General features: G+C 43.1%; 1 pseudogene; it reads left to right on the forward strand.

Moving 5' to 3' along the window:
• Window positions 1-8,655: 8,655 nt before the first annotated feature.
• On the forward strand, window positions 8,656-8,755 carry MGAT4F (annotated as a pseudogene).
• The last annotated feature ends 3,859 nt before the right edge of the window (window positions 8,756-12,614 follow it).

Consider the following 12,614-nt stretch of genomic DNA (forward strand, 5'->3'; position numbering starts at 1 on the left):
CATGCTCCATCTCCCTCACCCCCTTGCATCAGTTTGACAAAACACAATATAATCAATCAATAAATGGGGTTTATTATCCTCTTAATTTGAAACAGCCTACCAGAGCCCAAATTTTGAACGACCACTGCAATCAAGAAATGGAGGTAGGTGGAAATCAGTCACCTTTAGACTAATCAACTCAAAACCATTTTTTTTTTTTTTTTTTTTTTTTTTTGATAGAAAAGGATTCTTGGAACTTTGGATGAAGAGAGAAAGTGCTCCACATAGCTGGGAAAACAAGAGACAATAACAGGACAATTAAAGGAAAGCAGATTGCACATTCCTTTTTAGTTAGACTGTTACTTGACATTTTTTCAGCAAAAATCAATCTGATTAATTTCATCTCTCTTTTTCTTTTCAATGTGTTTCCAAGAGAGCTCATTGTTTTGAATACATTAATCAACAATTGTAGTAGGTGTCTTGCAGGGGTACGGGATGTACGGGACAGGCTTCTCCCTAAGCATAGTGAGACAGTGCTATCGTGCTGACCTTGATGCAGAGAAAACAAGAGAAGAAGAAAGATGCGAAAGAATGAGGAAGGGGCCAAATAAGGCACAGTGTTATCTAGTGCGAACCAATCAGGGTGGGACATGACAGCATGGTTGTTTAGGTAAAATATATATATAAGCTGTGTTTGGTAGTGATTAAACGCCATTTTGCTGCTCATCATATTGGTGTGCGTCTGCAGTCATTTGGCCCTGATCAGGTAATTGGTCAGTGAGCGCAGAGGCCTAACACAGGTGGCTAACATCACAGTTGCAGAAAGCAACAAACAGTACTTTCTGCATAACATTTGAAAAATACTTAATCTCTTGGCCTAGAGCTGGCCATAGTGAATAATAGATATTTATGATGATTTGATTGCTTCCTTAGCCATTTAGCATGCTTCTGCTATTTGAGCCGAAGGAAGTGCAACCTAAAGAAAGAGGTTTCTGGTAACTGTGTCTATTATTCAGCTGTATCTATAAAGTGGCATAGGGGAAGGTGCACTCACCTGAATAAGAACATCTAATGAACAATATATATGATAAAATTATGTCCCTATTGGCTTTTGGAGCATGCTGGAACTCCTTGTTTCCAGTGGAAGTTAAATTTTGGGAAGCTCTTTCGCCTAGTTTCCTTGTTACTGCCATTGTCTATAAACAGATACAGTTAAAGGAGGTGTGTGAAATAAACCCTGCTTCCAAGATAACTTGTCTATATGCCTCAAACATTTGATTGTGCTCAAAAACTAAAAACTGAAGGGAAGCCCTTGTAAAGAGCCAGAGGTATCCAGCTCCAAGCAGTGCTGAACATAGGCATTTTACACCGATGCATCTTTCAGCTAGTGTTTTTCTTTTGACTTTTATTTCAGTCAGAAGTACTCACTAACACTAGCTTATCATTATCTGGTGCTTCTGAAGGCAAGATTTGTCATGCACTGTAGATTAAAAAATAAAAAGCTAAAGATGTGAATAATGTGCCATCAAAGGTTCACTTTTTACTGCTTAAAACTATGTTGAGAACACATTTCCCTCCAGAGTGACTCTTAGGGCACTCTTGGGAAAACTGTCTCCTGGTTGTGGTACTAACCTTCAGGCACACCCTTGCCTTTGAGGCTCTTGTAACTCCTTTGAGGAAATGTGAATGTGCACAGTGTTTCATACCCACGGTATTCGTAGTGAAGCCTTTGAGCAACCATACAAAACCCAGCACTCCTTGACATAAGGATTTTTTGTTATCTTTTGTAATAATTACATCCTTCTGTGAACAGTTGAGTGAGCACTGCACAGAATTGATACTGATAATGGTCAAATTTCAGCTCTTGCCCTTCCAAAACATCTTTGAGCTGATTATTTCTCACTCTTTCATACTGGAGAGATTCGCACTAAAAGAAAACATGAACTAACATAGGAGCAAAATCTGTGTTTCGCTGATCCACATGCACAGATTACAGTGAAAATGAAGTCATAACACCAGCAAAGGGCTAAAGATAGTTTTGCCTTTGGATGACTGAGAAATCTGAGTCTGTTATCTCAAACAGCTAAAATAAAGGGAGCCAAAATTACTTTGTGTTGGAACAGCGCAGAGTTGGATGAAGACAGCTCCTCCATAGAGGGAGAAGAGGAAAAGCTCCGTTTCCGAATCATTTATTAATTTCTTGCCTGACAGAGAGTGGCTGATGGTTTTAAATAACAAATTCGTTTGTTTCATTTGCTGGTGGGATCTTGTTGTGAGAACTCGCTACATTGCGGGGGACGAAGCATTGCGTGCTTTTCTCATGGCCTCTGAGCACCAGGGCAGAGGCAGAGCTTGGTTCTTGGGGCTCTCAAAACAGCAGAGATTTGTATGGGCTGAGCGCACTGTAAATAGTCTCTCAAAACCACGAAAATGTTATAACTGGTAAAGGGTTCAGTGACGAAAGGCTGGCAAGTTTTGCTCATATTCTGGGAGCCATAGTGACCCCCTAGGAGAGGTCTCACCACTGTTTTTTCCTCAGTGGAGTCACTGCAAACATTTGCTTCAGGATTTCCAAGTCACAAAGAAATGTACCTTGACTGGATCTGGTTTATGTTTTCCTCAGTGAAAAAAATGAATGATGCTGCTGACTGAGTACATAAAGAAGGTAAATCAGGAGGAAACCATCAGGGCTGAGCAGCCTGCAAGCTAAAGCTGTAAACAGCTATTGAGCTAGGTCTGGTGGAATGATTGCCTGATGGTGCAGTTACTTAAAAACATGTGATTTGAGCGGCTCCACAGGCAGTGCAAGTGTTTTGACACAAAATCTCAGGAGACATTGGCTTCCCTCTAGCTGTTGGCTCTTCACAGTCTTCTAGTCTGCTCCTTGCTCCCCAGAAGGGAGGCCTGTGGGAGAGCAAGGAACACAGGGATGGAAAGTTTGGCCACTCCCAGCTGCACGGGCACAGCGGGCAAGTATTGTTGGGGTAGCTGCATGCTGGTGAAGGGGCGGGGGTTATGGTTTGCAGTGTCTACCACAGGGACAGCTGCCAGTCACTCATTCTTTGGGAGGAAGGTCCCATGCCTGCTTGTTGCAATTAATCTGTGGTTTATTGACTGGTTAAAAAAATATATAAAAATCTGTTCTAAAAAAGACTTGATCTCATACTTGAGCTTGTGCCGGGCCCTGGATGGCTGAACGTAGTGGAGGGAGGTCACTAGCAGGTTTACTTCACTGTGGCCTTCACACCAGCTCCAGCCTGTGTGGGCCTTGCTGTCTTGGTGCTGCATGGGGATGTTTGGGTCAACTCATCTGGTCCCACCTCCAGTGGTGTTTTCCTGTTTGGATGAGCACAGCAGAAGAAAGAGGGTGCAGATCATGGGAAAAGAGCAAGAGTCTCCCAGGAGGAGCATATTACTCAGACTTTCCCCTCTGATGGTGTCAGGTGCCTCTTTTAAGAACCCTAATTCATGCTGCTTGGAGTTTAATTTTAGGCTCATGCTTCCCACATATGGCTTTTGTACTGTGGGAAGCCTTCAGACATATCACACATAATCTGTTTATCCTTACTCATTTTCTTGCCATGCTCAATATTTGTTTTTAATTAAGAACAACTTTTTTGTCTTGTGCATTTGTCCGGCTGGAGGGTAACACACAGCTCTGCTCCAAGGAGTCAGCCTGTGCAGGTTATGTCAGGTCAGAGTCATGCCTGCAGAGCTGAGTGCCCACACAGTGCTTTCTTCTGCCATTCCCGAGCAGCCAGCACAATTCTGAGGCAGTGAAATGAGTTATATCTTAGTTTGTGCCTCATGACAAATAAGCTCCCTTTCTTCTGCCAGCTGTGTAGTACTCTGGGGGCACTCAGAGGACTTTTCCTAGGAGAGGATTTAGTTTGAATGATGCTGCCAATCTGATCATCAGAAAAACCACAGCAAGGAAAGATCGGTCCCTCAGAAGACAGAAAGAGCTTTGCAGCTGAGTTTTATACAACCTTGATTAAACTCACCCAATTTAAACACAAATTAGGGGAGTATTTGACCCAACACATTTTCTATCAATTTCAGTAGTAGCTGAAAAGTGTTATTGGATCTGAAACATAGTAAACTCAGAGTCACAACCATGTTTTTGCTGGAGAGATTCTGCTCTCATGCAGCAGTTGACATTGCCAAGGCAGGAGTACTTGGAAGACAGATGCAGAAGATTTAGTTCTGTAAACCTCAGAGTCAAACCAGAGGAAGAACTGGATTAAAACAAAATACAAAATACATTCTTGTTTCCCTTACAATCATTGAAGCTGTGATGGAGAGAAAGGAAAATGTATGAATGCCTACAGTACGAGTCTGCCGGATATTATCATAAATAACGTATATGACAGCGTCTTTGTGAAAAAAAAAAAACAAGGAAAAAAGATGTATTGGTATACATAGGAGTATATGCATATACACATGTGTATTTATATATATATCATTAAAATGTGATGGCTGGGAAAAACATACATACATCAGTTGTGCTGAAAGTAATGCCTCCTATTTATTTCCACAGAAGCCACAACAGTTACAAAGAACAGACTAATATTACTTGATAGAGCAAATTCTCAGCTACAAACCATTATTTTTCAACAGCTCACCACCACTAGCTATGCATTTTCACCAGCAGTGAACATGAGCCTGCATGCCACATTTATAACAATCTGCATCAGCGGAGTTGACTGACTGTCGCTGTCGCCACTGCTGAAATGCCACCCACCACCTCACTGTGCTCACATCCACTGCTTGGTATCCATCAACATTCAGCATCAATGAATGTCAATGGGTGCCATTTTTTTTCCACCTGGAGGAATTCAGTGACACACATGTGTCACACGGAAACAAAATGTAATATAATGTTGGTGGAAAGGTTCAACCTCTACTGGCACACCACCAAAATATGCCTCTGAAGTCAGCCATCATCATAAAATATGTGGCATTACTTTTGGAGCAACTTGTGTGTATGCGTGTGTGCGTATGCGTGTGTGTGTAGAAATCACATTTTCATTTATTATTTTTCTTGAATTGGCTGTTTCATGTCACGTGTGGTATGTTAGGAAATGTATTACACAGGTACCAGACAGTTTCCACTTCAGAATCACTGCTGAGGAAATATCCCTATGTTTTTCAGCACTTCTTTTTATCATGTAGTGAAATTCAGCAGAATGAATGAATCCATGCTCCCAGCAGAGCTGCCTGGGTGGGATGGATGTCACACACAGCCTCCTCTTGGATGCTGCCAGGCACCAGAGCTTTAAAATTGTCTATCTTTTACTTTCCAAGAGATACTTTCTCTTATCACACAAAAGATATCCTACATAAAGAACATGCCCTGGATAGGTCAAGGCTTATGTGAGGTATAACTGTACCTAATTTCTTTTTTAACCTCTTCTGCTCGCAGAAACTATCCTCTGAGGCTCTTCTTTTAATGTCCCCCCTCCTTTGGTTTATACAGCATATTCCCTGTGTGGCCACGTTTTACAGTGCCCTACCCTAATGTCAGATTGCTCATTCTCTGCCCCTTGGAGCACAAGCTCAGATGTGGGTAACTGAAACGGGTGGCAGCGCAGAGCTGTGGTGTGACAGTGCTGGTGCTGAAGAAGAAAAACGTTACTTATGTCTTACTTTCCTGGAAGATGCTACAGTTTTGTGACAGCTAGGGAAGGAATGACATTACAAAACCCAGAGACTAACCAAAGAACAAGTGGGAGGGGAGGAGACCGTTTCCCTACTGTTAAAGAGAGATCCCAGTATTAACTTAAAGTGTCTCCCACTAAGGCAACAGGCAGTTTTGGTTTTGGCTCCTGCGAATACCCCCATAACTCAATGACTACTTACAGCTATAAAAAAGTAACCACTAAAGACTCAAATCATCTGACTCACCAAAGGTGGGTGTAAGAAATGACACACAAAAAATCCATGACATCAGTACCACTTCTAGAGTTAACTTTTTTTGGTGTGTTTTAGGTAGAAGCAGAAATGGCAGCTCTGAACTTTGATCTTCTTATACGTCATTAGCTAAAGAGACAAGAATCCTAAAATTCTTAAAATAAAGCATCCCTCTAAGGTACTCTTTAAGTTTGTCTTCAGGTACTGAAGAAACAAAACAAAGCCAGGAAGTTTTTCAGTCATAAGTCAAAAAGCTTTTCACATCACACTAAGTCTTTGTGCCAGAGTTTATTTTACAGATGAATACACACCTATGCTCTGCCTGAAGCACCCACAGTTGCTGGAAAACAGACTCTGAAGGATTAAAACAGGGCATGGGACTTGTCAGTAGAGCTTGGCTAATAAGGATTTTTTTTTTCAGTTCGTTGACAGTGCTGAAAGAACTGCAGGTTCTTTCAACTGTTTCAGGTTGCCCCAAAATGAGAATATCCAGTGTTTTGGATGAACAGAAGAGTGAAAAAAAATCGTTTGTAACTGAACAAAATGGCTCATTGTGTCTGGAAACCAGTGCTTCAAATACTTCAATGAATGATGGAACCCTGCTTTCAGACATAAAACCATAGCATTTCATTTTAAAAATATCAACATTTAAATGTTTTTTCACTTTGTCAAAGGTCTTAAGGAATTTTCTTTCTTTTTTTCCTAATTGGACCAATTAGAAAATGTTGAAAATAAATCAACACTTTTGTGAATACTTACTTTTGTCAATATCTGTCAGCGTTTCATGGGAAAATGAATTCCATCTTCCTGTCAAGCCAGAAACCCCGATGTTATACCTGCTTCTAATTTGTGCCATGGATGTGATTCACCAATGACATGCAACTCTTATGAAATTACCAAGAACTCTCAGTCTTATGCAGAGTCCTAGTTTTTCATCCTTTTAAGGTAATCTTGTATTGAAATAAGAAAGAAGACACTGGGCTGTGTTATATCCTTGGGGGATTCCAGGCACAGAAAGGTTTTTCTCCAACATATCAACTTCATCTTCCCCAAAGCTACGTGAATTGTGGAACCTGCTACAACTTCATGGCATCAATAAGCTTGTAAAGCCCAAGTGAACAAGTTCTTGAATGTTGTAATCAGCTCGTGTTTTTAATGGCTGGAATTTTTCTTTCTCTGAATGGATTCTTATCTGAAATACATTATGCAGTTCAGGCAGAAAGCTATTGAAATGCATGATACATGCAATTTTGTATTAGAACGTTTTAGGTGCAGCGCATATTCCAAGTTATTTGCTTCATGAGGATCTCTGCTAAAATATAACTTGACCCTAGTAACGTTTCCTTTTTATTTTATTTTTAATTTGCAGTGTATATAACTGATAAAGAGGCAGAAGTTTCCTGTCTGTGACAGTGTGGCATTTGAGAGCCAGCTGGGAATGGAAGTTTCATATACTGGGTAATGAATATATCCGTCAGCTTCATATTTCTTTCTGACATATTAATACACTTCAGAAAGTGAGTGCCAGTTGAAGACTGGACCCTTGTGTGTTTTCTCTGCATGGGATGCTGTGAAGTCCAATAGTTATAATGTAATAACAAAGCAAACCCACTAAGCCTGGAGCAACCACAGTGTTTCATAACCCAGGCTATGAACATTGTGGTGATGCCAGGGCTGTCAATGCTGGAGGTTGCATCTCAACCAATGGAGATAAAGTCTTTGTGAGAGTCAGCATTTATGCTAATTAGAATAACTGAGATGCTTGTCTGCTTGTTCTTTTGGTCTATGCCTTTTGTAGATACGTCCGCTGAAGCTAGGAGTATTCTTTTAACTAGGAAGCCCACAGTGCTTTTTGTTTCTCAGTAATGTCCCACAGGAGCCGCTCCCTGGACTCTGTGGAGGAGGATTTTTAGAGGGTTACTCAAAGTGTGTTCTTGGCTGGAGGTTGTGCACAGCCCCAGGAAACAAGCAGAGGAGGACATGGAAAAGCAGCAGACATTAAAAGCACTATCACATGCTCCTTATCCATTCTCAGAAACCCTGATAGCGTGCATTGCTCTGCAAGGAAGCAGTCACGAGGATGGGGGCAGAGGAAAGACTTTTGGTTCACTGAGGAAATCACTTCTCTCTGCCCCTCTACATGGCAGACTCTCTAAGGGGATCTGAAGGGATACACAATCCCGGAGGGATATGATATTGGTAAAATACGATGCCTTGCACTACTTGAGACACATAGCAGGTACAAACATTAAATCAAGACCATTGACAGGAAGGACATTTCTACCCTGTGTAGGATCATCTGTTTGATTCTGCAGATTTACTGCTAAGCCAACAGGGGTCTTATGGAAAGGTCTGAATGTTCCGGTATGAGCGGTGGGGAAGGGTTACGCCTGCGTTCCTCTGGACCAGTTTCAGAGGGCAGTGTTACTCTCTGATGTGATCACATTGTGGGCTACAGCTACTAAGAAAACAGGGATGGAAACGGTAGCTTGCTGAAAAGACAAGACAACAAATGAATTGAAATTAAATCAAAAAGGAACCCGTTTCATTGCCTGTTACTTATTTTCATTTTGTTGCTGCCTGCAGGTCCCACCAAAATACCAGCTATCTGATGTAGTTGACACATTAGTGGTAGTATTGCTGGCAGTGACCCTATGGTAAGAGGGTACAGAAAACAGAAACAGCACTCACTGCAGAGAGGCAGTTTATATACATACATACATGCACACACATATATATATAGTTGCTTTGCAGCTGTTTTGCATGCTTTGGCAGCACATATACCAAAATCAAACTGATACAAAGATTAGCATGGACCCTGCACAAGGATGACATGTAAATTCATGAAGTATTCAATTTTTTTCCCCCCAGATTGTCTTAACTGCCATCATGTGACATGTGTGGGACAACTGGAAGATCAGACAGAGATTTGGCTTGAACAACCCCATCTCATTCTATGACAGAGTGATCTAGTGGATGAAGGAAAGGCTGTGGATGCTACCTAAACTTTAGTAAAGCCTTGACACTGCCTCCAACAGTATTCTGGAGAAGCTGGAAGCCCATGGCTTGGAAAAGTGTACTTTTTGCTGGGTAAAAAACTGACTGGAGGGCCAGGCTCAGAGAGTGACGATGAACGGAATCGAATTCAACTGGCAACCAGTCACAAGTGGTGTTCCCCATGGGTCAGTACTGAGACTGGCCCTGTTTAATATCTTTATTGACCACCTAGATGAAGAGTTTGGGTGCATGCTCAGAAAGTTTGCAGGTGACACCATTTTGGGAGGAAGTGTTGATCTGCTTTAGGGTAGGAAGGCCCTATGGAAGGATCTAGATAGGCTAGATCAATGAGTGAGGCCAATTGTATGAACTTTAACAAGACCAAGTGCAAGGTCCCACACTTCAGTCACAACAACCCCAGGCAATGCTACTGGCCTGGGACAGAGTGGTTGGAAAGCTGTGTGGAGGAAAAGGATCTGGGGGTGTTGGCCGATGCTCAACTGAACATGAACCAGTAGTGTGCTCAGGTGGCCAATAAGGCCAATGGCATTCTGGCTTGTATCAGAAATAGTGTAGTCAGAAGTACCAGGGAGGTGATCACCTCTCTGTGCTCTGCACTGGTGAGGCTGCACCTCAAGTACTGTATTCAGTTTTGGGCCCCTCACTACAAGAAAGACATTGAGGCCCTGGAGCGTGTCCAGAGAAGGGCAACAGAGCTCTGAAGAGTCTGGGGCTCAAGTCTTATGGCAAGCAGCTGAGGGAACTGTGATTGTTCAGTCTGAAAAAGACGAGACTCAGGGGAGACCTCATCATTCTCTACAACTACCTGAAAGGAGGTTGCAGCGAGGTGAGGATCAGCCTCTTCTCTGAAGTAACTGATAGAATGAGAGGGGATGGCCTCGAGTTGTGCCAGGGGAAGTTCAGATTGGATATTTGGAAAAACTTCCTCTCAGAAAGGGTGGTGAGGCATTGGAACAGGCCGCCCAGGGAGATGGTGGAGTCACTGTTTTTGGAGGAGTTCAAAAAATGTGCAGATGTGGCACTGAGGGACATGGGCAGTGGGCATGGTGTGATGGGCTGAAGGTTCAACTAGATGATCTTGCTGGTCTTTTCCAACCTTGATGATTCCATGATTCTATGGAAATACTATGGTATAAAATAGCCCAAGGCACAGCTTTGGTGTGTTGTCTTCACCATGGAGTGAGAGAGACCATTCCTGACATTGTGTAGTGTGAAGTTTGTTTTATAATTTCATGGGTAACGTTGTGTGGAATAGGGTCCTGAGCCTGTAAACAGAACCTGTTGCACTGTAATGCATATGCTGGAGATCTCTGGGGGCAATAGTCCCCCTCAGTGTGGATGAAGTCTTGAAGTACTTTAACAAAATCCTTCTTCTGTAAGAAGAATAAGGGAAAGAAGTGTCTAGGTGAGGGATGCATGAAGGACAGCAGGGAAGCAGCTATGGTACTCTGTGCAAGTAAGAACATCACTGGACATGTCAGTCTGAGCGCCAGAGCACCAAGTTGTATGTATATACAGGTATATATGTTGATGCACTTTCTATTAAGTGAGATTTTGCTTTTCCAAAGACAAACAGGCATATTTTGTCCATGGCTAGAGGTACCACCTCCTCCTACCCCCTGAAACCAATGGGACTCAGCAGAGTATGGAAAAAATGGGAAACCCCAGCCAGTATGGAAAAAAGGGAGTGGTGGGTGGGTATGGGAGGTACCCCCAACATCACCCTCCAAACCAGTTTCTGTCTGTATAAAGAAATGCCTGAAGAAAAGTGGGAATCAACCTGCAATTAGTGCCAATCCTTCTCAATTGACTGGATTCTCTCTTTTTATGGAGCTAACCCATCTGCAGACTTCCCCAGAGCCAGAAGGGATTTTCTACTGTCTTTTTTTTTTTTCCTTGTGGTGGAATATGTTTGCTCCAAGTCCACCCAGCCCCCCACAGTGCTGGGAGGAGGACAGACAGGCAGCTGGGTCCTGTCCTTCACACCGCTCCTGTCCAAAGCCCACTTCCACAGCACATGCTGCCAGTGAGCGTCATTCACTGACACACACAGCATGAGGCGATGTCTCCTTTGCTCCTTCCACCAGTGATGTGAGCTCAAAACTGGTAGGTCTGATGCATTTGGATCTCAGTCAAGGAGAGGGTGGGACTGCAAAGCTGTAAACACTGAGGGTGGGCAGGTGGCCTGGGAGGCCATCAGGGCTGTTCCCGGCTCTGAAGCCCTGAGTGAATCTGGGTTACCCCTGGCAGCCTGCTCACTCCCAGGCGTGTCAGACCATCTCCCTGCATGAGTACTCCAAGTCTCTCAAAGCTCCCCAGCACAGCCAGCAACCAATTGAATTTCAGCATTGAATATTGTTCTAATGAGCAGAATTCTTTTCTAGCCTAAACAAATTATTCCTTCAGCTTTTCCTCATAAACTGTGTGCTCCAACCCCTTGTGGTTCCTCTTGACTCTATTTCCCAGCAAGGTTCAGTGCCAAGCCCTGGTGCAGGGCAGCTGCTTCAGCCTCATGGATGCTGAGCAGAGCAGAGCGATTGTTTAGAGTGCTGGCTGATATGTCCTGGAATGACATTTGCCTTTTGTACAACAGTATCACATTGTTGATTCATGCTCACTCCCTGGTTTGCTCGGAGCCCTGCATCCCTTTGCACAGCAGTGCTGTTGCTCTTGCCAGCTCAATCTGATGCACATCAGAACTTTCCTGCTCTCAGTGAGTCTCATCCTTTTGATTTCAGATCACATTTTCATTTAGTCAGGACTATTCTGAATTCCAGTTTTGCCCGTGAAAGTGCTGTCCAGGTGTCTCCAGCCTCACTACTGAAAACTTTATTGAAGCTAAGATACATCATATATTTACTATGTGCCCTGTCAGTGAATCCCACATCTCAAAACCCTTCTGCATCTGGCTCACTCTGAGTCTTGTCCCTGGCATCGCCAGGAACACCAGCAGCACTCAGTGAGTGCATGGCCATTCCCTCAGAGAAGGCATATCCAACCCATAGGGCGCATGCAGCCCAGCCCAGCTCACACTGTGGCCCCCCTCTATCCCTTGCCATCATGGAGGCCATGCGGCCCAGCCTGGCCCCTCAGTACCAGCTGAACAGCTGTGCACTATGAACCCCATCTGGGCTGAAATGAGGACCGGAGGAGGGCGCAGTGCTGTGCTAACTCAAGCAGTGGCAAAGAAGTCTATGGATTTTGATACACTGGCTAAACGCAGCCCTGTGAACACTGAAAAATATGCAGCTGTGTTTTCTGTTCTGATAAAGGAATTTGAAAACTGGTTTCAAAACTGATGAAAAATTACCTTTTTTTTTTTTTTTTTTTGGTGTATTTGTGACTCCATTTTCAGTTGACATAAATTACCTGCAAATTTTCAAATGGAATGTACTGAATTGCAATCAGATATTCAACTCAAAGGAAAATGTGATTATGCCTCTATACCAGACTTTCATAAAAATCTTTTTTTTCATGCAGCCCAAGACAATCCCTCTTTGCTCAATGCGTCCCAGGCAAGCCAAAAGCTCGGACACCCATGCCTTAGATCAACCCATCCTTACAGGTCAGTTTTCACTGAACCACACGTTCCCAAAAAGCAGTTTGTTGCTTTGCAGTACACAACAATCACGGTGTCAGAGGAGGAAAGGCTGCTACAAATAAGACAAAATCTATCGTCTCATAGTGGGAGCTGAATTTGTCAC

The sequence above is a fragment of the Gallus gallus genome, chromosome 1, assembly GCF_016699485.2.
Source record: "Gallus gallus isolate bGalGal1 chromosome 1, bGalGal1.mat.broiler.GRCg7b, whole genome shotgun sequence".
NCBI classification, from domain to species: Eukaryota; Metazoa; Chordata; class Aves; order Galliformes; family Phasianidae; genus Gallus; species Gallus gallus.